The 26,483-nt window shown below is 40.4% G+C and overlaps 1 long non-coding RNA gene across 1 annotated transcript in view; it reads right to left on the bottom strand.

The window, feature by feature from the left end:
- LOC102028120 overlaps positions 1 to 9,900 on the bottom strand; it is a 28,483-nt gene extending 18,583 nt beyond the window's left edge. The window contains exons 1-2 of the long non-coding RNA XR_261529.2: positions 9,726 to 9,900; positions 6,486 to 6,663 (exon numbers count right to left, since the gene is read on the bottom strand). This is a non-coding gene — a long non-coding RNA (uncharacterized LOC102028120). The remainder of the gene's footprint in view (positions 1 to 6,485; positions 6,664 to 9,725) is intronic.
- Between the last annotated feature and the right edge of the window lie 16,583 nt (positions 9,901 to 26,483).

Consider the following 26,483-nt stretch of genomic DNA (forward strand, 5'->3'; position numbering starts at 1 on the left):
TGTTTTCACCTTAAACTCTATTCCAAATTATAGGAAGGTTAATTAACTATTAGAAAAGCATTATAAACTACAAGGGAATACAGAAAGCATGGGATGTCATTAAATCAAATGGCTCTGCGGTGCCAACTCAACGTCTTGCCCACTGAACCTCTCTTTCTTCCTTTGCTTTTTCTTCCTTGGCTTTCATAACACACTGCCCTGATTTCCCCTGACGCTTCCATCTCACTCATGCGGGGCCTTTGCATGATTACTCTTTTCTGGAGGGTGTGACACGTTTGAGCTCCTCAGGGCTCGCTCCTTCTTTACACTCTCCCTCAAGATATTCTCACTCACCCGTGGCTCCAATTACCGGCTGTGTGGTGACTCACAGATTTAAATCTACCCCATCCATTTCTAATTTATGAGTATTAGTCAGGCATAGATGCAGGAAATAGGCGATACACTCAAAATAGGTATCTAAGCAGAGCTTAGTGAAGAGGTCATTTGCAAAGGGTTTGCAACAGAGATGATGGTATGGAGTAGCGGGGAACAATTACTGCCTTAGGCCTCAGCGAGCAAGAAGGTGGAAATGTATACTGGAAGGAGGTGATCGAGCTGGGGTGAGGGGGATGAGGTTAGAGTAGCGGCATGGAAAGAGGAAGGCAAAGGAATAGATTTGAAGACGGGGGGTTGAAAATGGAGGAGTTGGAGAAACTGGAGAGAATAGAGAGGATGCAGTATGGTGATGATGCAGAATACGTATGCAACCTTCACTCTCTTCCTTCAGTATTCCGCCTGCCCATCCCATTGGCTGAACCCAATGTAAAACCAGAGAACACAAGAGCCTTTGTCACACGATTATGATTCAGCTCATATAGGTTAGTCTCTGGGCAGAGCAACAGAGAGAAGGGTGGAGAGTCCTCTAGACAGGGAAGCGGAAGATATTTACTTAGCGTGTACTTCCCACTCGGTGTTTCTCTTTGTCTTTTTTTGGGGGGGTACCAGGACCTTGCACTTGCCAGGCAGGTGCTTGCGCCACTGAGCTATATCCCCGGCCCCACTTGGTGTTTCTCGAGAACATCCCAAGGATGCTTCAAACAGTTCAAAACTGAACTCATGATCTGCCTGCTTTATACCTTCTCCTCTCAAAAGCAAACAAAAAAACTACACTGGTCCTTTTTTTTTTAAATATTTTCTTTCTTTTCAAAACAACATGAACACGTCCTCTTGAACTATGTTTAAGCGCAAATTGTATTGTGTCTATTTAAGGTCTACAATGTGATGTTTTCAGTGTACATCTAGAGAGTGAAAAGGCTACTACAGTCACACAAGTTAACCTTTCCTTCATTTCACAGATGTCCATGTGTCGTCAGGGGGACACAACTAAACCACCCTTTAAAAAAATGTCAAGTACGTTAGAATATTATTTGCTGTCACCCTCATTTGTACACTGGCTCTTTCTATGCATGGGATCAAATGTCAGGTCCGCGTTCTCCTAATTATGTAGGAATAGACTGGGGTGAGGCAGGAGTAGGTACATAGAGGATGCTGCCTTGGTGGAAGTGATAATGAACTAAAGTAGTGTTGGTAAAGATGAAGAGATGAAGGGATGGACTGAAGCAGATAGATGGAAGAAATGTGTAGAAAACAGTCCATGGGTCTTGGTGCTGGATTGGACATTGTGGGTAAAGGTAATGTGGTTGTCAAAAGTGATGCATTTAGTGGTTTGTGATGGATTATAGAAAGGAGACACAACTCTTTATCCTGGATTGGTTGGTCCAGCAAGGTCAGCATCCCTCAGCTCCATCCCCTCGTCTCCCAAGCTTTCTAGTTCCCTCTTATTAAATCAAGCTTCTCTCAGGATCTGGGATATATTTACATTTTTTCAGTCCTTCATATTTTCTGTGCTTATATCTGGGCAGCCCCTTTGTACCTGTGGTTTCCATTGCTTATGTTGCTCTTGGCCACTTACTTAACTCCTTCTTATCATTCACAGTTCCATTACTACCTACTCAAGGAAGCTTCCCCTGACTTTCCTAATTAAATCTAAGTATCCTATTAAAGCTCTCAGATATCATGTACCATCCCCTTATACAATCTATACCCTAGCAGCTCACATTGTTTGGCTTTTCAGTTAGTATCTGACCTAAGTTCTGTACTAGGATATAAACTAATGAAGACAGAGACCCTGTGTGTGTGTGTGTTTGTGTGTGTATGTGTGTATGAGAGAGAGAGAGTGTGTGTGTGTATGAGAGAGAGAGTGTGTGTATGAGAGAGTGTGTGTGTATATGAGAGAGAGAGTGTATGTGTGTGTGTGTGTGTGTGTAATGAGTTTCTGGCTAAAACGACTAAACATAATAAAGTTAAATTCTTCCATATTGTATCTATGAGATTAAAACAATCCCAAATAAAATCCCAATGGATTCTTTAAAATTAACAAAATGGGTCTGAAGTTCATTTGGAAGAATACATGAGGTTATTGATAATAGAATTCTGAAAATTGCTAATTAGAGATCAGATTTGCTCTAATAGGTATGAAAATGTATGATAAAGCAATATCCATTGACCACTCTAATACAATAGGATAGGAACTGTGTTTGCATTCATCGAAGGAGCGTCGCTTTCCTAGAAATGAATGCAAGTAATTATCAGGCTTTCAACTCAATTTAGGGCCAATCTGGATCAAATCTCCTGTCAGAGGAATGCTATGTTCTGGTTTTGAACCCTTCACTAGCTCGAGAGATTGGATTACCATTCTTGGTAATCAGGATCCATTCTATGATCAGACTAACATTCTATGCCAATCAGGACCCTTCCTTAGAGCTGGGGTCAATTCTAGACACCACATTGTCAATGAAGGGTTAAATTTAGTGCTCACTATAACTGTCCAAAATCATAAGGGAGAAATGGGGAACTTCAAGAGGGAAGAAGATACAAAAAATAAAGAGCACTGAGGCATTTTCAATGCTCAAATTTAAAGTTTGCCCTCAAAAAATTATACTATGCACTGAAAATGGGTTGTAAGTTGGTCTAGCCTTCCTGGAGGGCAATTTGGCAATGCATGAAAAATCTTCAAAACATTTATAGCAAATCTTGGAAAACGTGTGTGTGTGTGTGTGCGCGCGCGCGTGTGTGTGTAGAAATTAGAAGGAAACACAAAAATGTTCATGTGGTTATCATCAGGAGTTATGTTTATAGGTGATTTTTTCAGTGTTTTCCAAATTTTCTGTAACAAGTGTAATTACATTTATTTAAACACAAAGAACATGAAGTAACCTTTTTTATTTCAAAACATGTGTAACTTCCAGTCCAGAATGTCCTCCTGAAGCTTGAGTTTTACAAAAGTTAACTGGGGATTCCTTTGTCCTCTTAAGTTAATGAAAAGAAAATATCTGAATCAAATATTCTATGCTTCTGGGGTTCAAACTTAGCCTGACTGGTCTAGAATTCAGGAAAAAAGCATAAAATCCCACAGCAAGCATGTAGGTATAACAGAACACTTAGCATTTTATTGCTTGTCTGTTTAAGTCAACTGAATAGACCCTGGCCTACTGTTCTACTGAGTAAGGAACCAAGGTCACATGACCACATTTACCCAGGCTTACTGTCTTATTTATTGAGGAGAAGGGGCTGGGCATTTAAAAAAAAAAAAAAAAATGAGCACAGGAAAATACCAGAACCCTTCAGACTAGTCTGAACACCTAGAGTAAAGATACGTGGGTAAATTAATAAATTTCCAGTGGGTAATTAATCAGTATGATTCAGTGGTGATGTTCTTTCTTCAGGTTTAATTTCACAATTTCCCCTATTGGTTCTCAGACCACTCCCTTAATTCTCGGCCTTAACATCTCCTCTCTGAGTAACCGCGGATCAGTCCCTTAACCTCTGTTGTGTCCTTTCTGAACGCAGGCCTCTGCCGGGATTCCCCTTCTTTCTAAGCATCTCTACCATTTTTGCTGAGGTGGCAAGAACAGGTCAAGTCTCTCTGGCTGTACGAATTTAGGATGACACTTAGGTTAGTGAAGGAGTATTGTATTTTAAGCCTCCTTTTAAAGGCTGAGAAACACATCTTTCACCTAAAAGAGATGGGAATATACATGCCACCAACAGAGTCTATTCATCAGTCTTCCAGCAGTTACAGCAAGCTGGCGGCTCAGCCTGCGCCTAAATGGTCTTGAGCAGACAAGCGAGGACCGGAGAGGGCAGGAAATGGGGTTAGGTTGATTTCCATTAGCAGCAGCTTAAACCAGCGTGCTGGGCAGCTCTGTTTCCCATTGGTCACAGCTGCTGAGAGCAGCAGGATGAGGGTTGACCTATATCTGTCTGGCGTAGGTCAACCCCTGAATGTGTTTGTAGCAAACGTCAGTCTTCCAGAACACCAAGTTTAACTTACTGCCCACCACATACAGTATTTATATTAGGAACCGAGATATCCTCCACCTGCAAGCTTGCATCTGTGGGTTTCCCCACTCTAGATGCCTTTGCTTTACTTCTCACCGCCTCTCCCCGCCCCCTCCCTTCCCCAGCACCCTCTTAACATTTTGTTCCCCGCATCTGTGTCATCTTCTGGCTGAGAGAGGGTGTGATGGTCACAGCTGTGCTGCTTCTAGCAATCGCAGTAACACTAGCCCCTCTGCCTGACCCAGTTTCCATCTGACCAACCTGTGCCCTTTCCTGTTAGCTACAGTTGTGACCTCCGGCTGGCACAGCTTCATGCCTACATGTGCCCTTCTGGACCACCTTGGGTTTCAGAATGTGTCAGCTATGAATCACCACCGAAGCTGCGGGTAGAATTACAGCAGAAACACATTCAATATACGGGTCCTAAAGTTTCTACGCAGCAGTTGTTTCTTGATAGTTTTTAAAGGCCAAATAGTTTTTTCTTTTTTTTTTTTTTTAAAGATAGAACTTAAGTGTTTGGGTGTCTATTTTTGTACATTAGAGAACTACTTGACTTTTTGCTTAGACATCAGCCACCGATGGAATGCCACCAAGCTCCTTCCCTTGGTCTCGAGTCCCCGTCGATGTGAGTACGTTGTTTGGGGTTTCTGTCAGGATGCGTGTTTATTTACACTGACATCACAATGGGAAACTTATCCTGGTCACTTCTGCCTTTGCACTAAAGCATCAGTACACTGAAGGCTTCTGTTTACAGCGCAGACGCTGCTTTGCATGACCTATTATCCCTTCTGCGCTGTGCTCATGGTAACAGTGAAAAAGCCTGAATGATGGAAAAGTGATTCTAGCAGCTCAGGTCCCCATGCACACAAGCCACGTCGCAGTCATTTGAGACAGAAAGGACCGATTAAGTCACCCCACTGGTTCTCGCAGGACACGTAGCGGTTTTCCCTCTCTGATATGTCCAGCTCCTTTTTAGTGTTTTCCAATTGCAAATGGCAGAAGTGAAGGGCTTCCAGCCTTCCTGGGGGACAGCGCTGCACAGTCTGTCACCGATCTCTACATTAGGACATGCGACCCCCTCAGCCGCCTAAATCATCTTTATTTTGTCTTTCTTTCCCATCACTCCTCCTGCCATCCCCTTGGACAGCGCAAAATACTATCTCTCCACTCCTGCTCTTTCCACCCTTCAAGTACTTGCGGCCAACGAGCCAGTCCCATGCATTAGGGCTGGGCGCTCATGCCGGGAGACTCGTCTTTTATCTTCTCTCTGAAGGTGGTCCCTTCAGACTTAAAAATCATATGCGTTGCTCTTCAGTGAATGCCCATCGGTTTCTCCATAATTTGCCTCATTTCTTTGTCACTCACACTGCTCAGGAAAATTCCCTTTTTTTGTCTCTGTTGCCACAAAAGAAGAGAGTGGCAGCAGAATCTCTGCTAGCAGAAAGTAGAGCAGAGGTCTTCAGACACCAAGCATCTTCCTACCCCAGGACCACAGAGGTACCCATCTGCATGGACTGTCTTCCCCGGGCACAGACTGCTGTGATAACAGGAGTCAGAAATAGTCTATCTGGGATTCACCCGGCCAGCTTCGGTGTGGTATTATTTTGTTAGCTCCTCTTATTTACATCACAGCCCACTACTCATCTCAAGCCCCAGTTGAGAGAGCTTCCCTGGGCTCCCTTAACAGAATGCTAGCCTTTTGCTTTCTGTGAAAACTCCCACATTTGCTGGTACCAGAACTGATGACATGAGCAGCGGCAGACACCTTGGTTCCAAGGGGAGTCCTTTGCTGGGAGACAGAACATTCCTCTTATCTTGAATGAATGAGGTGGGCACTGCAACCCAGAAAGCTCTGACAGTTGTTTTCGAATGCCAGGGCCAACAATGTTCAACTTGTTCCCTGAATACTCTTCTCCCAGTGATGGCTACCCCACCACTAAAGCTCTGAAACACTGGCTTTAATGAGGTCTGAGCTAGTGTGCCCCATGTTAATATAGGTTCAGTAATGCTAACCCCTATGTGGCCATTATAAACTTTTCACCTAACTACATCAGCCTATTGTACAGTTAAAACCACCCTGCAAGGAGGAAGTTATCCTTGCTTACCTGGCAGGCTTAGAGAGGTCCTGTTGTCCAAGCTCACAAATTCTCCATCTGAGTCCCTTTTGTTCTCCTTGTGAAATTGCTGGGAAGAAATGCTTTCTGAGCAGCGTGTGAGGAGGAGATTGTTGCATACAGGCTCCTAAAGCCAGTGAAATGCCGGCCGTGGTGTTTTCCTGTGTTCCTAGTTGGCAAAAATAGACAAAGTAGATACCGTCTTAAGTTTGATATGAACCCTACTGTTTGTCAATAGGATAATTTAGTTGTTATTCAATGACAGAGATATTAAAATTTAGAAGACTCAGCCTTCTATTTCTTTCTAAACAATAATGTAATATTATTAGGTACGGATTAATGATGAGTTTATCTCTTCAAACACCAGTTCAGACCATAAGGGTATCTGTTTTTCCTGCAAACTTGATGAGATTATACACACCTAAGATAAAAAAGAAAGATGAATATTTCAATAAATGCTAATAACATGATTCAAGAACACAAGGAACCTGAAAAATATACTTTCATGTATGAATAATGTACAAAAGCAGAAATATAATTTTCTACTCAATATGTGGTAAGGGAGACACAGCATCTGAAAACTGTGCTAACAGTTAAGCAAAGGAGGCTATTTTGTTTACCATTTATTTTCACAAAGCACTTACCAGTATTTTTAATTTGGCACAAATGTGTTGCAGTAAGAGGCCTGTATTGTACTGAAGGGGTTTTTATGCTTTAAAGGGTTGAAGTAACATCAGATAAAAGACTTTTCAGCTCCAGCATTTTGAACGAAATCCTGATCAAGAAAATTATGCTTTTCACTGAATTGTTCCCTTGTGTGGCCTGGCTGGAAGGCAGATTACATGTGTGTGCACACACTGGCAGCACAGAAACGTGCAAAGCCTCCATCCCTACGAACACAGGGGGCAGAATGACTCATTCTACATCAGCTTAGGGGCCGCCGCTGCCTCATGTACGGCTAATTCTAAATTGGTCTTTGTGGCTGTATTGGACAGTGCCTCCAACTTTGAAGGAAGAAATTATTAAGCAAATGCATTCTTTTTTATTTTAAAAATAAAAGGAGGAAAACATTAACAGACAGACAACCTTTTACAAAATAGCAAAAGAACAGTACAGACAATACAGAGTTACAGACAAAGTGGTAGGAAATTAAAAATGCTTGTTGTATTACATATTGATATCTTCAAAGTGGTTTCTCATGAAAACAGATAGAGACATGCAATATTGATCAGTCAAGGACTCATTGACAGTTTCTTTCAACAAAGAAATAGAACAACTATGTTAACTATCCTGTATATACATACATACAAAATTTCTCCTTCTTTCCCTTCTCTTTTCCCATATCCCAGTTGCCCTTTAACCTTGAGTGTTTTCCTATCACTTCACAATGTCTATCATACCTCCTAGTTTAAATTAACTCTTTCAGGTTTTACACTAGTGAGACGATGTGGTGCTTGCACATGCAGGTCTGATTTGTTTCACTTAGGAGTATGGTCTCTAGTTGTGACCATTTCCCTCTAAAGGCCTCAAGTTTATCTTTCTTTATAGCTGAGTAATATTCCATTATATAAAAGTACCACAATTTTCTTATCCAGTCCTTGGTGGATGGACATTTGGGTTGCTTCCACAATTTAGCAATTACAAATTGTGCTGCTATGAACATAGGTGCACATATATCACTTTGATATGATGTTTTTAGATCTTCTGGGAAAATACCCAGAAGGGGAATAGCTGGGTTGAATGGGACCTCTAGACCTAGTTTTCGGAGGAATCTCCAAACTGATTTCCACAGTGGTTTCACCAGTCTGCATTCCCACCAGCAGTGGAGAAGGGTTCCTATTTCTCCATAGCCTTGCCAGCATTTGTTATTGGTTGATTTCTTAATGCTAGCCATTCTTACGGGGGTAAGGTGGAATCTCAATGTCGTTTGAATTTGCATTTCTTGAATGACTAATGATGTTGAACATTTTCTCATGTATTTGTAAGCAAATGCATTCTTAAAGATACATCCTTAACAATAGCAGCTGCACTGTATAATAGGTACTCACTGCTTAATTGTAGACTCGAACTTGTATTGCTTTATTAATTACTGCAAATTCAATATGTGTTGATTGTGGCAAAGTTTAGAAATACAGATGGGAACAGCTCTGATGGTTTCCATGCAAAAATAACCACTTTTGATATACCCTTCCTTATCTATCCATCTATACACATGCATACATTCATCTTTTTAAACCAGTGCAGTATGTTGTTGATTTTAATCTTCTATACCACTGACTAATTGTCTACTTTGGTCTCTTAAGACCTCCAAAGCCTTTATTGAAGAACTGGTACTTCAGTGCCAATGGAAGGTGATATATATATAGGATGACAGAAATGCTCCAATTAAACATTTAAAAAAAATCTATAGTGAATTTGTATGAGCATCTTTAAAGTATAAGAGGTCTTCCACCGTCAAACCTTGCATAAATATTTAGAAAAAAAAGTACCTATTGTTCTGAACATTATTCAAATGAATCTTTTCCACGGGCTGTAGTGTATCAGTCAGGGATCACCATCACAGTGGGAAAAGCTGAAACTGACTAGATCCAGATTAGGAGTTTAGACAGTAAAGCAGGAGACACCTAGCTGAGGTCACCACTAATGTCTTTCCTACCAACTTTCTCCTGACAATCCTTCTTATGTTTGTTCCCAAGACTAGACCTTCTTGGATGTGTTTAGCGTTTTTCCAGATTACTCTTGAGGTAACTCATAAATATGAAAACATCTATGAGGTGCTCTGGACTGTAGAGTTTTGATTTTAAACTGTGTTGAATAGTTCAGCTTATGTGTCATCATTTGACAAAATATTTCATCAAATCTAAGACACCATAATGGGTTGTACCGTTATTTTAAGTGGTGCTAAGAAAAAAAAATGCTACTAATTAAAGCATGACATGCCATTTATTTTAAATTTTATCCACATCTCAGAGATGTTAAGATGTGAAAAAGTATCTTATAATAAATTCATGATGGCATTTACTTAACACCTACACACTGTATAGAGAATATTCAGTCATGTACTTTGAGCAGATTTTTAGTACTCACTACATTAGATTATGTACAGAGGAGTTCAAGTTAAAATGGACATCTTTGACATTTAATTCATCTATTTACTTTTGGACTAAAATGAAGACAAGATGTTTCTATTTTAACATACATGTTTCTGAAGAGAATATTCTTTTTCCTGACCTTACATTGCAGTCTCAGAGTGGAAGTGCCAGCCATGTGATCTCAGATGTCTTTATCTCCTTGCAGTTTGTCCTTGGAGACAACAGAATTCTCAGACATTTTGACCTCAGGAAGCAAGACTGGGTTCTTTCCTTTCATTTTAAGGCTTCCAGTTAGTCACATAATTTAGTTTTTAAAAATTCATCAAGGTTGGCGAACACAGGCTCATTTCAACTTGTACCTATTATAGCTGCTGCTGGACTAGGTTAAGATTTTACTGATGAAGAAAGTGAACCCTGGGCCGGTCACCTGGTTTGCCCCTCACCATTCAGATTTCTTGCCTGGGAAAGTCCATCCACCACAAAGCACAGTTCTCTGGAAGCCTCTTTTCGCCTTACAGGTCCAAGTGAGTTCTTTCATTTGCCTGAGATACCTGTTCTTCGACAAATCTTCCAGAGTGGAAATCCATCTCTTTTTACCTATTTTGCCTCATGTTGGTAAATGCTGTCCAGTTTCCAACTCTAGAGTCATGTCATTTCCCCTGGGGAAGAGAAAGAGACATCATTTACTTATCCACAAGAATAATCTGCTACCGGGAATATAAACACAGAACACTATGCAGTCAGATATAAATTAGCTCCACGTGGGACAGTTCTTCACAGGTGCTTGTCCTTTTTCCTTTGAATTTACCTTGAATTCTCTTGGGGTGTTTTTATTGTTGTTGTTTTGTTTCGTTTTAAAATTAACTATTTTTTTAGGTTAAAGAAAAAAATTTCAAAACAAGATAATGGGAGAGTAACAATCGTTAATACATTGAGTATTGTTATCTTTAAATTAGTTACTCAGAGTACAGGGTATCGGCATTTAATTGTCCAAAAAATGTTAGCACAAAACTTTCTTTCCAATGAACTGAGAGAAACTAATAGTATCACAATCATATTTTTTTTTTTTGCTTTTCACTTTCTTCTTTTCTCCTTTTTCCCATCCCAGTTTTTCTTTCTTTTGAAGTTTCTTGCCATTTTACAATATTTATTGTACATTTTGGATCTTATTTACTCTTTCAGCTTCTCACACTAGGGAGACAATACCATGTTTACACGTGTGTCTGGTTTATTTCACTTGTGAGTATGGTCTTGAGTTGCATTAATTTACCTATAAAAGTCCCCAGTTTATCCTTCATTGCAGCTGAGTAGTGCTCCATTGTACAAAAAGACCACATCTTTTTTATCCATTCTTCAGCTGATGGGCATTTTGGTTGTTTCCAGCATCGAGCTATTAGAAATTGTGGTGCTATGAACATGGGTCCACATATATCGCTGTGGTATGATGTTTTTAATTTTTCTGGGAAGATACCCAGAGGAGGAATAGCTGGGTAAAATGGGACAGCCAATCCTAGTTTTTTGAGGAGTCTCCACATTGATTTTCACAGTGGTTGCACTAGTCTACACCACCCTCCAACAGTGGAGGGGGGCTCCTTTTTCCCCATGGCCCCACTAGCATTCGTTAGTGGTTGATTTCTTGATAATAGCCATTCTTTCTGGGGTGAGATGGAATCTCTGTGTTGTTTGAATTTGCATGTCTTGAATGGCCAGTGATGTTAAACATTTTTTATGTATTTATTTCCTATTTGTATTTCTTTATCTGAGAAGCATGTATTCATCTTAGATAATCATTTTTGAATTGAGTCTTTAAATGTGGGAGGTCTGATTTTTTTCATTTCTTTATACATTCTCAGTAGTAATCCTTTGTCTGAGGAACAGCTGGCAAACATTTTTTCCCAGATTATGGTTTGTCTCTTCACTCTGTTGGTGGTTTCTCTGGCCGTGCAAATCTTTTTAATAAGATGAGATCCAAGTCATTGATTCTTTGTGACAGTTCCTATGTAACTGGGGTTTTATTCATAAAGTCTTTGCCTATACCAGTGTCTTCAAGAGTTTTATCTATTCTGTCTTCCAGCAGATTTAATGTTTCTGTTTTAATATTTATATCTTTGGTCCATTTTGAATTTAGTTTAGTGTATGGTGAAAAATACAGGTCCAATTTTAATCTTCAGCATGTGCAGAGCCAGTTTTTCCAGCACCATTTACTGAAGAGGTTATCTTTCTTCCAGGGAATGTTTGGCACCTTTGTCAAAGATAAAGTGGCTGACTATGTCTGGAGTTGTTTCTGCATCTTCTAATCTGTTCCATTGATCTTTGGGTCTGTCTTTTTGCCAGTACCGTGCTGTTTTTATCACAGTAGCTTTATAGTATAATTTCAAGTCAGGGATTGTGATGGCCCTTGCCTTGCCTTTGTTGCTCAGAATTGCCTTTACTATTCTAGGTCTCTTCTGATTCCAAATGACTTTTAGGATTGTTTTCTCTAATTCTTTGAGATATACTATTGGAATTTTGATCAGAATTGCATTAAATCTGTATAACAGTTTTGGAAGCATGGCCATTTTCACTATATTGGTTCTTTCTACTCAAGAGAAAGGGATATATTTACATAAAATTAACTATTTTTAAAGCACATGTTAGAAACATATAAATATAAAAGTTAATATTTAAAATGAGAAATTTTGATAAAGTTTTCAAGTCACACTGAACATGTGCAGGGAAACACAGGAAGTTGTCATCTTTGGAGAAAATAGTTTACCCGAATATGTAGTGAATAATGCTGCCATATTGAACCACCTCATCTCCTGTATGTCTCTTCCACATTTTCTTGCTCTTTGGCTCCAAATAAACCTGTTATCTGCAAAACAAGCTAGATGAGGCTGGGTAAGACTTGCATGTATCACCCAGGATAATTTTTCTTCCTGATGAAGCAGAAGCAGCCTGAATAGTTAGGAACGTGGACCCCAAAAGACATTAATTATCAATGGTCCTGGAGAGAAACATACAGAGTCCTCTGAAAAGATGGTCAGAAGGTGAGAAAGAAAAGGTCAGGTTGATAAGTGAGGTACAGCCCCTATTTGCATTTTAGTAATGGCTACATTTGGTAGAGATATCTAACCTTCAACATTTGCCATCAAGTCATCTAGATTTTTTGCTCCCCCAAATAATTACTTCTGCTCTCAATTAGAATGAGAGGCAAATAAGTTTAAGTGTTTACAACCTCCCTCATATTTTGAACCACTTTCTTATCAGTTATGACTACAGCTCTTTTACTGAGGCATTTATTCTTTATCCTGAAATGTGGTACCAGATCCAAGCCATATTATTTGAGCTCATTATGTTAATGTGTCCTCCATGAGAAATGTGACCCCTTACAATGCTCAACATTTAAACATTCAAATTTCACTAGATGTAGAGAATGGAAATGTAACCAAACACATGTGTAGGTCTCTAAGTGAGTGATGATATTGTCACAGAACAATTTTACATGTGCTTTTTGTTTTCATAATAATAAAGGGAATGCCTAAATCTAAGCTGTGTCTCTGATCACAAACAAAAATTTAAAAATTCAACCTGAGTATTATGGTATGGGCTGTGATTCCAGCTACTTAAGAGCCTAAAGCAGGAGATGTCCAAGTTAGAACCAGCCTGATCCAAAATAAAATTTCTAAAAATGGCTGGGGATGTAGCTTGTCTAGCACGTTCAAGGCTATAGGTTTAATCACCAATGCCACAAAGCATAAATAAATGGACACATAAATAATAATGTAATTATAATATCCTAACATTTTGTTCATATTTAAATCATGTTTGATAATATAAACATAAATAAAATGAGAAAAGAAAAATTGAATTATATCATGGCTTTGTTTCCTGTTCATGTTACACATTAAAACTTTGATAAATATGGAGAATGAAATGAACTGTACAGTTAGAGTACGGCAGTGATCCCTTTGGATACCTGTGTTAAGTGTAAGGCCATTTTGAAATGAAGTATGTTGCCAGGTGGCTGATGAATAGTTCTTAGATCAACAACCACCTTTTTCTGTAGAATTTTTCTATTTTTTAGCTTGTAAGAGGATAACCACCAAGATAGTATTTATTGGGTGTTTTCTATGTTCTGGGCACTGTGCTAAGACCTTTAAAAAGTTTTCTTTTACTTAGAACTCTAAGAACCTCGTAAACTAGTTAGGATTATTAGCTCCACTTTTATACATGGTACCATATGCTTAGATGTGCGTTTTCCATGTGCCTTCTGAATAGACTGTTTTAGGCAGGGTCTAAAGGAACTCTGGTAGCCTGTACATGATTATTTTTAGCATAACAAGAAGTTACATGAAGAGTCATTTTTATCCCCAGTGCTGGGCAGAATGACAGATCACTGCCAACATATGTGTCACTTAAATTTTCCTGTATATAACATTATTAATTTATTTACAGATTTTAAAACCTTTGCATAAAATTGTGTGTGTGTGTGTGTGTGTGTGTGTGTGTGATGTCAACAATTCTTTCTAGTACTGTGTATACAATAGGTTCACGTTAGAAAAATGTAAAGAAAGCTAGAGGTAGAGATGAAAGTCACCAATTAACTCACTACCAACATGAAATCACTGTTAATATTTTGTGTATGCTCTCTCAGTTGTTTTTATACATGAATATTTAAGTATACACTTAAATTAACACACTTTATAGTTTGTTTTCTCTTCATTTGATAATATATCATAAACACTTTGATATGTCATTAAAATTGCTACCACATACTTCTAACAATCACATGGGATTCGATTGCTTGGTTATACTCTAACTTATTTCACTAATAGCCATACTGCTGGATATTTAAGTAGGTAGAGAAAACATTAAAAATAAACATCTAGAGTCTTATTCAAGCTAAAGGCTTCAGATTTTTAATGATTAAAAAATAACAAAAGTGTGTGTGCCCAGTAAAAACTTTATCTTAAATCTGTATTCATCTGATTTTTAATCTAAAATTATGAGGTTGAAGGCAACTTCAGAGGAATTTTGTCCATTTTCCTAGTTGTAGATTGCGCTATATCACTATCCTAGACACGTCTCTAGAAACTATTCTTGAATTTACTGAAGGAGAGGATTCCATAGCCTTACCCTACACAGTTTGCCCTATGCCCTAAATACACACTAGTTCCTTTCATGGACCCTGTTCCTCTTAAATCTATATTTTTCTACATTATTCCTTCAATGAAAAATCCCCAAACACAAATATCTATGGCACTAGATGTATCCGAGGGCCATTACTAAACGCTCTTTAACTGCTTCTCCCAAGTTAAATTCATTTCACCTTTTCTTGCCTATGTTCATAATTCTTTAAACATGCAGACCCTATTAAATTGTGGGACCCCAAATTAGACTGTATTACAATTGATGTAGCTGGCAATCCGGATGGTAAGATATTCCATGGTTTCCCACACACTGTTCTGCAGCCATTACGGCAAGAACTTGCTGAATTCTTAAAATGCGGTTAAGACCTTATCAACAAAGTTCTGCCCATAGGTTGCTGCGAGAAAGATGACTATGTTTCTGTGCTGTACTTCTTTCTTGATTGTGTTTCAAAGCAGTTCCTTCCCTGTTTTAAGCTGGTTTCACTAATTTGGATCAGTTTCCCAATGTCAAACCATTTGAGTTCAATCCTATGGTCTTATCTACACACACACTTTATTTTTTACATTACTCAAATTGGGAGGCAAAGGAGACTGTGCATACCTCCTCAGACCAGTGAGAAACTATTACTTGTCTATGTAGTTGAGTATAACAATGACAGGAATAAAGTCTACCTCTTCTGGGAGTTGTTCTCTTTCAGTGTAAGTCTGGTAGTACTGAACATTTCTTCCGGCTTAAAAGTGTGAATAGATTTTTAGTATGTCATCTGTGTGGATGACGAGTATGTAGCTGTAATGGCCAATATTTGAGACATCTGTGAGGGTGAGGGCATGGAGAAGATAAGTCAAAACAAGATATGTAACTACCACACCCTGCCTTCCTATCAGGAACTCTGGATGTTCAAAGCAAATTAGGACCTTTGGACAGGGCTTCTCCTATCAGGGTGCATCATCAGGTTAACCAGGTAATCAGTCTTGCAGCCTGTTTTACATACATTATTAGCTCAGGTGGAAAAGATTCACGCCTCTCTATTCGATTGATCACAGCCCTGTGTTTGCCATATCTTTATAATAAAAGAAAAGCACTGTGCTAGAAATCAGACCTGGCTTCCACATCTCAGTCTCTTATGTGCTAACTGTGACCTCAGTCATGGTTCTGGGCCTCAACTTCCCCATCTGTAAAATGAAAACAGTATTCATGATTTAAGTGCTTCCTAGAATTGTGATGGTATAAGGTCATAGATCTGGGAAGTGCTTTTTAAAAAAAAACTATGAAGTTTCTAAAAAGCTAGAAAATAGAAAAAATTACGTAGAGGCATGCCATTTCCTCAGAACTTTGAACAGTTTCTTTATCTGTAGCTAAGCACCAAACATAAATGTTCTTGGTATTTATGGAAGCATTGCATTCCATAAATGAATAATGTACATTATGAATAGCTATGACTGGGAAGCACTGAGAGAAACGACCAGACTCCTTGTCATGAATAATTAGCAAGGAACTAAGACTTTCAAGAGAAAGGGTGACTTGGACTTGGCTCGCTGTACTTGTGCTCTGCCTTTCCTTAAAGAAAACTCAGGAGTTTTCGAAGAACAAGTGTAGTGAGATTGTCCCTGGAGGAAGGACTTTCCTCAGTAACAACTTGAAGGGCCTTATTTACTTTTGTGTTATAAGTGACACTTGTATAAATATTTTGTTGAGTAATGGTGCTGCGGCACAACTTTAGTTTATTTAGGACACCTCTCCACCCGAGGGGTAAGCAATTAATGCAGGTATGTAAACTCAGTTCTCCTGGTCCCACTCAGACCATACATAAGTAAGCAGCACTAGAAATGCAAAAGAGTGTGAGGCACAGGCCATGGCTGGGGACGAGGAGCAACAGGAAGGGAAGAATGGAAAAAATTGAACTATGGTAGGGAATTGTTCCAAGTTTTAGTATATGTGCTGCCGAAATGAGCGTGGTAGGGAAACTATAGTCAGTAAAAATTAATTTTGACTAATGATATCAGGGTATCCAATTAATGCAAATTAAGGTGATATAAGAGTTAGTTAAAAAAAAATAAGACTTTTCCCCATACAGTGTAATAACAACCATCTTATGTTAAAGGTGGACAGGAAGGGCTGTGTTTGCTCGTGTGATCAGGTTTGCTCACTTACCACACCTGGGGAAGTATCAGCTAGTATTGATTTAGCACTAATTTATCCCTGCTGGTCAGGGCTAACTAGAAAGAGGAAACCTGGTACATATTAGTGGGACTTGGTGGTCCTAAGAAAGTGACCTTGCTCCAAGTGTTACGTATCAATACAAATCATTCTTTCTGGATGGGGTTTAGAAAAAAATTTTCCAGGAACCTGGTCTACTTTTAGCAGCTCTACACCACTGTACTAAAGATTTTGTTTAAGGATATTGTAAGTGGATAAAATCAACTTCCATTCCTGGAGTTATGTTTAGTTTATTAATCTGGGAGCTAAGCAAACTAGAAGCAGATCAGGCTTTAAAATATGTTAAGTCATTATTATTTTATAAATAGTAACTGTTGGTCAGGTCCGTTTACCTTTTCCTCAATGAAATTCTCCATAATAAAGAAATGCCTATAGTCTTATATTTTAAACACGTCTGTAGCTTATTTGGAACCACAGAATTAGTTACCAATTATATAAAATGATACATTATTTTGTAGCAATCCAGATAGAAATTTGGAAGTTGTTTTCTTTTGGTAATTTCTATGAATTGATGTCAAGTGATATTTAAAATTTGGCTGAAAATGGAGAAAATATTTTGGGCCTATAAAAATAGTTGGCAAATTTATATTTATTTCTAATCCACTGTTTCTCAAATTTGTCTGATCATAAAGATCACCAGGAGAATTTGTTAAACATTATTATAATTCTACCCCTCCTCTCACAGACCTGTTGAATTAGACTCTCCAGGGAAGGGTGCTAAAATCTACTTTTGCCAAGAGCCTGAATAAAGTATGCCCGATGATTTGACATGTTTTGAAAACAGAGTTCTATTTATGTTTCGGATAGTAGTTTGGTTAATGTAATAGCCGAAGAGATGGAGAGGCTAGGGTGGATTATACACCTGTTTGCGAGGAGCCAAAAAGACCAGCTGACAGTTGCAGGTGGGAAGGAAAAGAGAATGACAATGCAAGAACATTGCCCAGTTTTTTTTCATATCCCCCATGATGCCAGAGCTCTTAAAACTCCCACATGCCCTTCCAACTGACTTCTTCCTCAGTAGTTGCCACCTGTTTGCTGCTTGTCCTTCCTAAGAAGTAAGGCACACTCACGTCAGCCGCTGTGGCCTTCGCAACAGTGAGTCGCCGTATTGCGGTGCTAGAAAGCAAACTAGCCTTGGGTAGGCAAGTGAGAGAAGGAGGTATGTTTGGAAAAATCTTTCAAGGGATTCTGCTCTTCCCCTGGACAACTGGTTTGTGAGAGACTTTGCTACTTCCTGAAGTGGATGTATTTGACTTCTCTTAGTTCTATTTGAAGCTATTTTTTCTTTTGCCTTCTTCATGCCCTTCCTTCCTACAGTAGAGAGGTAGACATTGTCCCTTTTTGTCAATTCTGCATTCTTGAGCAAATTCCCTACTGCCTGATAGAAGCTAAATCTATCCCTGATTCAGATGTTCATTTTTCTTGCCTTTGGCCCCTTTGGCTTATACCAATCCTCATTTCTTTCCTATTTTTGTAAACGGAACCAACATACATTTTCTTTGACTCTGATGAGCCCCAAGATCCAATTTTACTTTATGCCTTATTTTTACTGTCACACTTCACTAAGGGTATTTTACATTGGTGAGTCCACTTTTTCATGCTTCTCATTAACACCTTTCTGTCTGGCTTGCATGCAGCCGCATTTTTGGGGGAAACGATTGGCTTGAACATTACCAGAGATTAGATCTGGTCACTTCACCTCTTGTCTCTTCAATAGCATGTGCCCTCGCTGACTGTCCATTTAAAAATGTCATCAAGGGGGCCGGGGATATAGCTCAGTGGCACAAGCACCTCTTTGGCAAATGCAAGGTCCTGAGTTCAATTCCCGGTACCAAAAAAATAAAAAAAATAAAAAAATAAGAACGTCATCAATTAGTGATCATTTGATGAGGCACAGAAACCTACTCTAATAATTGAAACGATGAGGGGTGATTATGTATGAGACCACAGGAAGCGCTCATGAAAAGTGTCAAGTAATAAGTAGAAATAGAATAAAATTATAACACATCATTATCAAAGACCGGCTATATTCTAGGAACTAGGTAGGTAGGTGATCAAATCGTGGAGTCTTTACCATAGGGTTGGAAGGTTGACTAGAAGAAATGAATGAATGAATGTACTTTTATAACTTTGAGACTTGGAAAATCTAGGGAACCACTCAGAGGACTTGAGGAGTAGGGAGGGGGAAAAGTGTTTCAAGACAAGGCTACACCTGTATGAGAGCCCTGTGTGGTTTTAGGGGACAGTAAAGGAGGCCGTGGTGGCTGGGACCTAAGGGGGAGGGGGTACAGCAAGGTTGGGTGGAGAAAGGCAGAAGTCACAATAGGCCAGGCCCTTTGAGCTATTCTAAGGAATTTGGATTGCATTGCACAGTAATTAGAAGACTGAATGGTTTTACGCAGGAGTCAACATGGTCTAATAAATGATCAAGTTTATTCTGTCTGATACGTAGAAACTAAAGGAGCTAAGAGTAGAGGCTAGGAGTCTAGCTGGACAGCCATTGCAATCGTTCAGGCAAGAGATGACAATAGTTTGGTTAACGTAATAGCAGAAGAGATGAAAAGAATAGGGTAGATTAGACATGTATTTATGAGTAACCCAAAACACCGTGGGTTCCATGGAATAAACAGGTAGATAGAGTTTTGTTGGTAGTGTGGGGAAGGGTGTAGGTTGGTGGTGATTTTCATAGAAGAAAATGGGTAAAACGTAAAGTAGTCATCACGGGATTCTCAGGCTGGCCCCTCCCCTTCTGGCCAGGTCATCCCACTTCATTCTTTTCCCTCAGAAGGCAGCTTTGCTGTGCTTAACAGAAGTGGCCACCCCATGCACAAGCTCCTGTGTTCCCCTAGCTCATGCCCTTTACAGAATAACTTTCATTACTTAATTTCAAATTTCTAGGGGAGAAAATGTGATTGGGCTAGCTTTAGTCATTGATCTAGGGCCAAATCAACAGTGATCAGAAGAGCAAAGCCATTTTGTAAACTGAAAGCTGTCAAAGCCAAGCTTTCTGTGTGTTGGGGTTGGGGATTCATGCTCAGAGAGGGTGGGTGGATGTTAGCTTGCCACATACCTCTTAAAACACTACCAAACTTACGTTTCTACACACTGAACCCTATTCTGTTAAGAGTACTCATAAGGTTTTGCTATCTTTCCTTCTTCTTCTTCTCTACTAATTTGTTTTTTGTCTTTTTGAGACAGGGTCTCCCTATGTAGTTCAGGCTGGCCTTGAACTCACTTTGTAGCCCAGGCTGGCCTCAAACGTGCAGCAATCCTTCTGTCTCAGCCTCCCTCTCCAGTGCTGGGATTACAGGCATGCTCCACCATGTCTGGCCTCGCTATGCATTTGAATGTTTCCAAAATTCTGTCTTTGTCCTTCTTCTTTGTCAGCTTCCTTTGTGCCCAGGGATTCAGCTACCATAGGTACATGGATCATCTCAGAATCTAAATCTGCTATTAACTTCAGTATCCTTAAAACAGAACAGAAACTCCTTCTACTTCAATATCTTTTGGTTCTTTTATTTATATATAACATCTACTTCTCTTAACTGGCTCCTTCCTGTTAAAGACATGACTAACTTCTCAGGCATCCAAGCACGAAGTCTTGGAGTGGTCTGATCTCCTACTTCATGGTCCTCGTGATTCTCAGCTGAGGAGCAGCCCTTCCATCTCTGCATCTTCCTCCATGCCTCCCTCATCCTCCTTACTCATGTGCGCTATTCTCTAAGCCTCCTATGTCATCTTCCGGCCTTGGTCTCCAGTGCATGTTGTAAACTATTCTTCCATTCATCTTCCTAAAGCACAGCACTTCTCATGTTCTTCCTCTGTTCAACCATCTTCAGTGTAGCTCTTCAGTATTTACTCATTAAAGTACAAATCTTGCCTGGCAACCAAGGCCTTGCCTAACCTGTCGTATTATCGTCCATGGACCAGCAGCCAAAGCAGACAGTGCACGCATCTCCTCGTAGGTCCTGTGCATTCCTAACTACAGAACTTCTGTACACTCTTTGCTTGAAGACTTTCCTCAAATGGAAGCTTTCCTCCCCATTCCTTTTCTACTATTAGCACAGCGCGACAACAGCTGTGCCCTACAAGGGTAAAGTAATGTCTAACCCTTCGAAGACATGTCATCACTAACGCGATGAGAAGTTACTATGCTTTGATGTGAATACTGGTGCTACCAAGCTCTCACATAGGCTTTTAGATGTATTAATATGGACCTTTTCAACAAGACGATGAGTAGGCACCCTGAAAATTATATGCTACAAAAAGTTTAAAATAATAAAAACAAACTTCCTGGTCAAGCTGCTGATGAATTGATCATACCCTAACAACAGTCTGTCCCCCTCCCACCCCGCCCCAGCATACTAGGTGAAAAGTAAGATTTAGCCACAGAGGAAGAAATTAATCTATGACACACTTGACTCGCCATACATTCTCCTTTTTAAACTATGATGATAATAAAGCAGATTTCCTTCCTTGCTACTGGGATTGTTTTAATATATTCTGGATGATATATCTGCATCTAAAACAAAAGGAACCTCACAGTATGCAAAGAGAATATTTAGAGTTCTTTGGTCCCTAAGTCTCCTCTATGAATGTATTGGCTTGAGTTCCGCGGTAAAAGTCTAGTTACACATCCACTCGGGGCCTTTGTGCCTCTGGCATCATAGTTGGTCATCAAAGTTGCTATGGAGATGAGTAGTTGTAGGAATAACTCTATCCTTATTCTTTTGATGACGTTACCATTGAAAATTAAAATAACTATCTCTAGTGGTTTTTTTTTTTTCTGAACTTCTCTGAGAGAGTTTTCTTTATTTACAGGTAACAGTCTTTTCTCCTGAACTTACTGGTTTTTAGTTTCAGCACACAGTCCTCTTGAGAATAGCTGTTCATGACAAGGAGATAGAACCACCCAGCAGCAGATGCTACTCCTTAACTGGTTCTCAACTGTCTTGTCAATTTCAGTTGTCTTCCTTTTTCCTGTACATTTCAGAGCCTTTTCTCTACAATCAATTTAATTTTCAATTTTTAGCCTCTGACTGAGTGTTCAGGAAACACTAGGACTAATATCTTTCACTCTGCTCTACAAGGCCCATAACATGAGATATTCTTTGTTTTGTGATGCTAGCTTCAGTGCAAATATCGGTATGGTTCAAAGCAGCCACATGGACTATTTTTCTACCCTGTGGCTATGCTTTTGCAGCAGGGATACACCTGCTCTTATCTTAGTTTCTATTTCTGATGAGGGAAACATGTTTTAGTTCATGAGACAAGCACCACCTAAAATTTACCACTCTTTCAATATCATTGAACACGTATTTATTGTCACCTACCACATCCTAAGCATGGCTGAAGAAATTTAAGGTATCAAAGCAGTAAAAATCTTCAGCTGGGTGCTTCCTTTTTAATCTGTATTCTGGGAGGCTGAGGCAGGAAGATCGCAAGTTTGAGCTCAGCCTGGGCAACTTAGGGAAAGCGTATCTCATAATAAAAAATTTTAAAAAGGCTATGGATGTAGCTCAGCACAGAGGCCCTAGATTCAATTCCCAGTAGCTCCCCGCTCTACAAAGTTCTGCTTTCATGACTCTTCTAGACACAGCTAAAAATAATGATTGGGAATAGGTTGGATGGTGCTAAGTGGTCTGAAAAAATGGGCAGGGGAAGCCCAGGGCATATTTGCAGTTTTAAAGAGGGCCATGGTGAAGACAGTGCCCCTGGAGTAAAGGCCTGGGGCAAGGAGGGGTCAGCCATACAGTATGTGGGGCAGGACCTTTCAGGCACAGGGAGTGTGCGGTATGGAGGAGCACATGGCTTATCACAAACAGTAAGGAGTTTTACTTTAAACATCTGCCAGGGACAGAAATCCAAACAAAGCTCCGTTGTTGCTATTAGGAACCCACCTACAAGAGAATTGAATCAGCTCAAGACGAAGATCAGTGCAGAGCTGTTCAGCGTTCTCTCTTTTGGCCACGGCAGCATCACTGATGCCGACAGCGTGGACCGCCTCTTGGATTTGCGTGGGCCTCAGATGCTGTGTTCATCCATTTTTCATTCCTATAGCAAAGTACCTGAGGCAGGTGATTTACAAAAGGGTGACTGTGGCTCATGGTTCTGGAGCTGCAAGGGCTGGGGTGCTCAGCGGGTGATGGCTTCTTGCTGGCAGAGTGTGCAGGTGACACACAGCATCACATGACCAGAGAGAGGGGCCACGCGTGGATGGGTGTCTGGTCTTGTGCCTTTCTCATGAAGTAACCAGGATTCAATCATGGGACTGTACTCAGATGACCTTACCTAATACTAATCACTTCCCAAATATCCTGTCCTTACAGTCAGATTAAGTTTTTGTTTTGTTTTGAATTTTTGTTTTTTGAGACAGGGTTTTGCTATGTACTGCAGGCTGGCCTTGAACTTGCTGTGTAGCCCAGGCTGGCCTAGAACTCACAGCGATCCTTCTGCCTCAGCCTCCCAAATGCTAGGATCACAGGCATGCGTCACCACGCCCAGCTCAGATTAACTTTCATCCTCTTAATACCTCATAGTGGGGGATTCAGTTTTAGTAGTGGTTTTGGGTGACACACCATATTCTAACTGTAGCAGGTGCTCAGCCGGAAAAACCTGAATAAACTGAAGAGGAAGGCCTGGGAACTCTGTAGCCTTGACATTTCTTCATCTAGTTCTCTCTCCACATAGGGCTGCATATTAATTATATGTAGTCAGTGATTCCAACTTGTAATTTAATCTAAAATATGATCCACTACCATTTTTTAACCAAGAAGTAAGTATGACACGATTTTAGCTCAGATTAGCTAAGGGTATCCCACGTACATCCCCTACATATCCAGGGCACACAGCTACTGAAAACAGAGGTATTGCTCACACTACCAAGTTGCACTTTCAATTCTGTCTTCTAGTTAGGACAACATAGCAAAGAGGTTATGACTAAGAGTAAGTGTTATATAAAATTTCAGAGATGGTTACACTTACATTCAACAAAGTAGGGAAAAATCTGTCCTAGGCCTATCTATCCCATTAGCTGGCACGGTGGCAGCATAACCATGGACTGGTAGACCCACAATCCACAGCCCACTCTAGGAGTTTCCAATTTACTGAGGGGAACATTTTCTTAGAGCTTCTGCTTACCCTCAAAGCCTACTATCATCCTCGGTAAGAATAAAGTATGAAGAAGTCAACAGGGCTGGGGATGCAGCGCAGCGGCACAAGTGTCTGCCTGGCAAGTGCAAGGTCCCGAGTTTGATTCCCGGTACCAAAAAACAAAAACAAAAAAACCCCAAAAAGTCAACAAATGGACATTTGAAAATAAGTCCACCTTTGATTTGTTTGAAGCCAAAATTTCTTAATTATGATGATCAGTATTCCATGAGAATAAAGGTTTTAGAGAGAACCAAGTTTTCTTCAGCAAAGACAAGGTCGTTGAACTTCCAAATACGTCACAATTACTCATGAGTAATAGTATTTTAAGATCACATTAATTCACTCTGTGGATCAGTTAGATTTACTTTTAAATGTATGATTTAAGTTGGCTATGGTAGATTTAAACAAACTAGAAAGGCTTTAGATAGCCAGGTATCTCGTTTAAATCCAAATCAAGTATTGATCATTGTGATTGTGGTTTAGAATAAATGTAGAATTATTGTAATCTAATGTGCTGAGGCTGTTCCATCCTTATATTTAGGAGTGGCCAGAGATGACATTTCTATAAAGAAATCACGCTGTAATCAAATCAACAACTTAGATATTTACTAGCATTTTTTAATTCTACATGATTTTAATGTTAGATTCTTTTTGTTCTGGCTATTCTGAAAAAGTCACCAGGAAGAAGACATTTACTGTTCTTCTTACTTATAAAGGAGTGTAATTTGATAATTGAAGAATCAGTAATTTTTAGATGAAAAATTAGTACAAGTGGTCAATTATATCCAGTTTGAAAAAGTAAATTCCTGAGCTGTTTATTCTGCAAAGCCCTTCCCCCAAAAGGCGGGTAGAGGGTTCACTTGCACAAAATTATTTTAAACTAATGTGACTTTCTCTCAGGGATATTTGTGGACTACTGTAAATCTACTATCGTGAACTCCACGTCTTCAGCTGTGAGGTGGTAGAGCTGAGGGCTTTCCGATACTCTTGAGCCAGTCCTTCTGGCTTAGATTCTTAGCTCTCCACTTACTAGCTAATTAGTTGCTTTGTGCCTCAGCTGGGAACACAAGGAACCTAATAACAGTACCTATCTTGTCAATTACATAAGGAATGAAAGAGTGAGCACATAATGTCCTTAGAACTGTGGCTGGCAAATATGGTCAATGTTCAATAAATGTTAGCTGTAGGCTTCCTGTGTGATAAGGTGAACTATCACTAGCCTGACGCACTGGATGCAATTTTCGTACTTTTCTTGGGTTTCATCGCTAAAAAAAAAAAAAAAAAAAAAACCTAGTACGCTTTCTGCTTTGAGGATACAAGGAAGCAGAGAGGGATGGTTCCTCCCAGTGAAACCGACCCCTGCACGGGGTGCCAAATCACAGGAAGCTCGTCAGTGTGGGCAGACACCCGGAGCAGACCAATCTGACGCCCACTTCTTGTTTTTAACCCCACAGAAATTAATGGAAGGTATGTGATACAGACCTTTAATTGTTCCTGCTTAAGCTTTAACACCTCGGTTTACTGTGGGGGTGGATTTAGGGTTTTGATAGCCACCTAAAATAGCTGTACCTCCGTAGTTTCAGTGCTGAACGAAAACCAAGTTGACCGCAGTGATCGTTACACTGTTTGGTATTTATTCCTCCTAAGCGGCCAGGTGCGTGGGGAGAGCCGACAAAGCGCGCTCCGAGAATCTGTCCGGGGTGAGGACGTCAAATTCCTTGACCTCTGCAGTACAGACTTACTGCTTCGGAACCCAGAATTTGACGATCTCTTTCCGCTGTGTAACTTCACATGTTAGGGTAAGCTGTACAAGCAGGTGTCCTTTGTTCAGCTTCCAGACCTTGCTCCTCATCACTTGAAGTTCTTTCGATGGGTCTCTAAAATTAGAGGGGAAGGGATCGATTCTTCTGCTTCTAATTCTAACACACCGCGCCGGATGCAGGTGTGCTTGCAAAGTAAGTTCGGCTTCAGTCTCTTGTCTGAAGTTTTACAGAAGGCCTGGCGGGGTGGAGCCCTTGCAACCTGCTCACCGGGGCGCGTGGGCGTCTGTGTGTGTCGGAGCACGCGCAGCGCACCCAGGATCGCGCTTTCCGAGTCCGCCTCTCACCTCCAAGGCTGTCAACTCCTACGCCCCGCCCTGCGCGCACGGCCCCCTGCTCACGCTTCCCCTCTGCCACGCTCCTCCCCCACAGCAGGATCCGCCGATCTCATTGGGAGAAGCGCCTCTCACTTCTGGGCGAGCACCAATCAGTCGCGTTCTGGCGGAGCGCGGTGGGGCCAATGGGGCGCTGGCTGGGCGGCCGCCGGTGCGCGCGGGAGGCGGTGCCGGGGGCGGGGTGCGAGCGCAGGCTTAGTTGCCATTCGGAGCGAGAAGCGCGCAGAGGCGGCGGCGGCG

This window comes from Chinchilla lanigera, unplaced genomic scaffold (genome assembly GCF_000276665.1).
Source record: "Chinchilla lanigera isolate Chin_1 unplaced genomic scaffold, ChiLan1.0 scaffold00031, whole genome shotgun sequence".
Taxonomy (NCBI): Eukaryota; Metazoa; Chordata; class Mammalia; order Rodentia; family Chinchillidae; genus Chinchilla; species Chinchilla lanigera.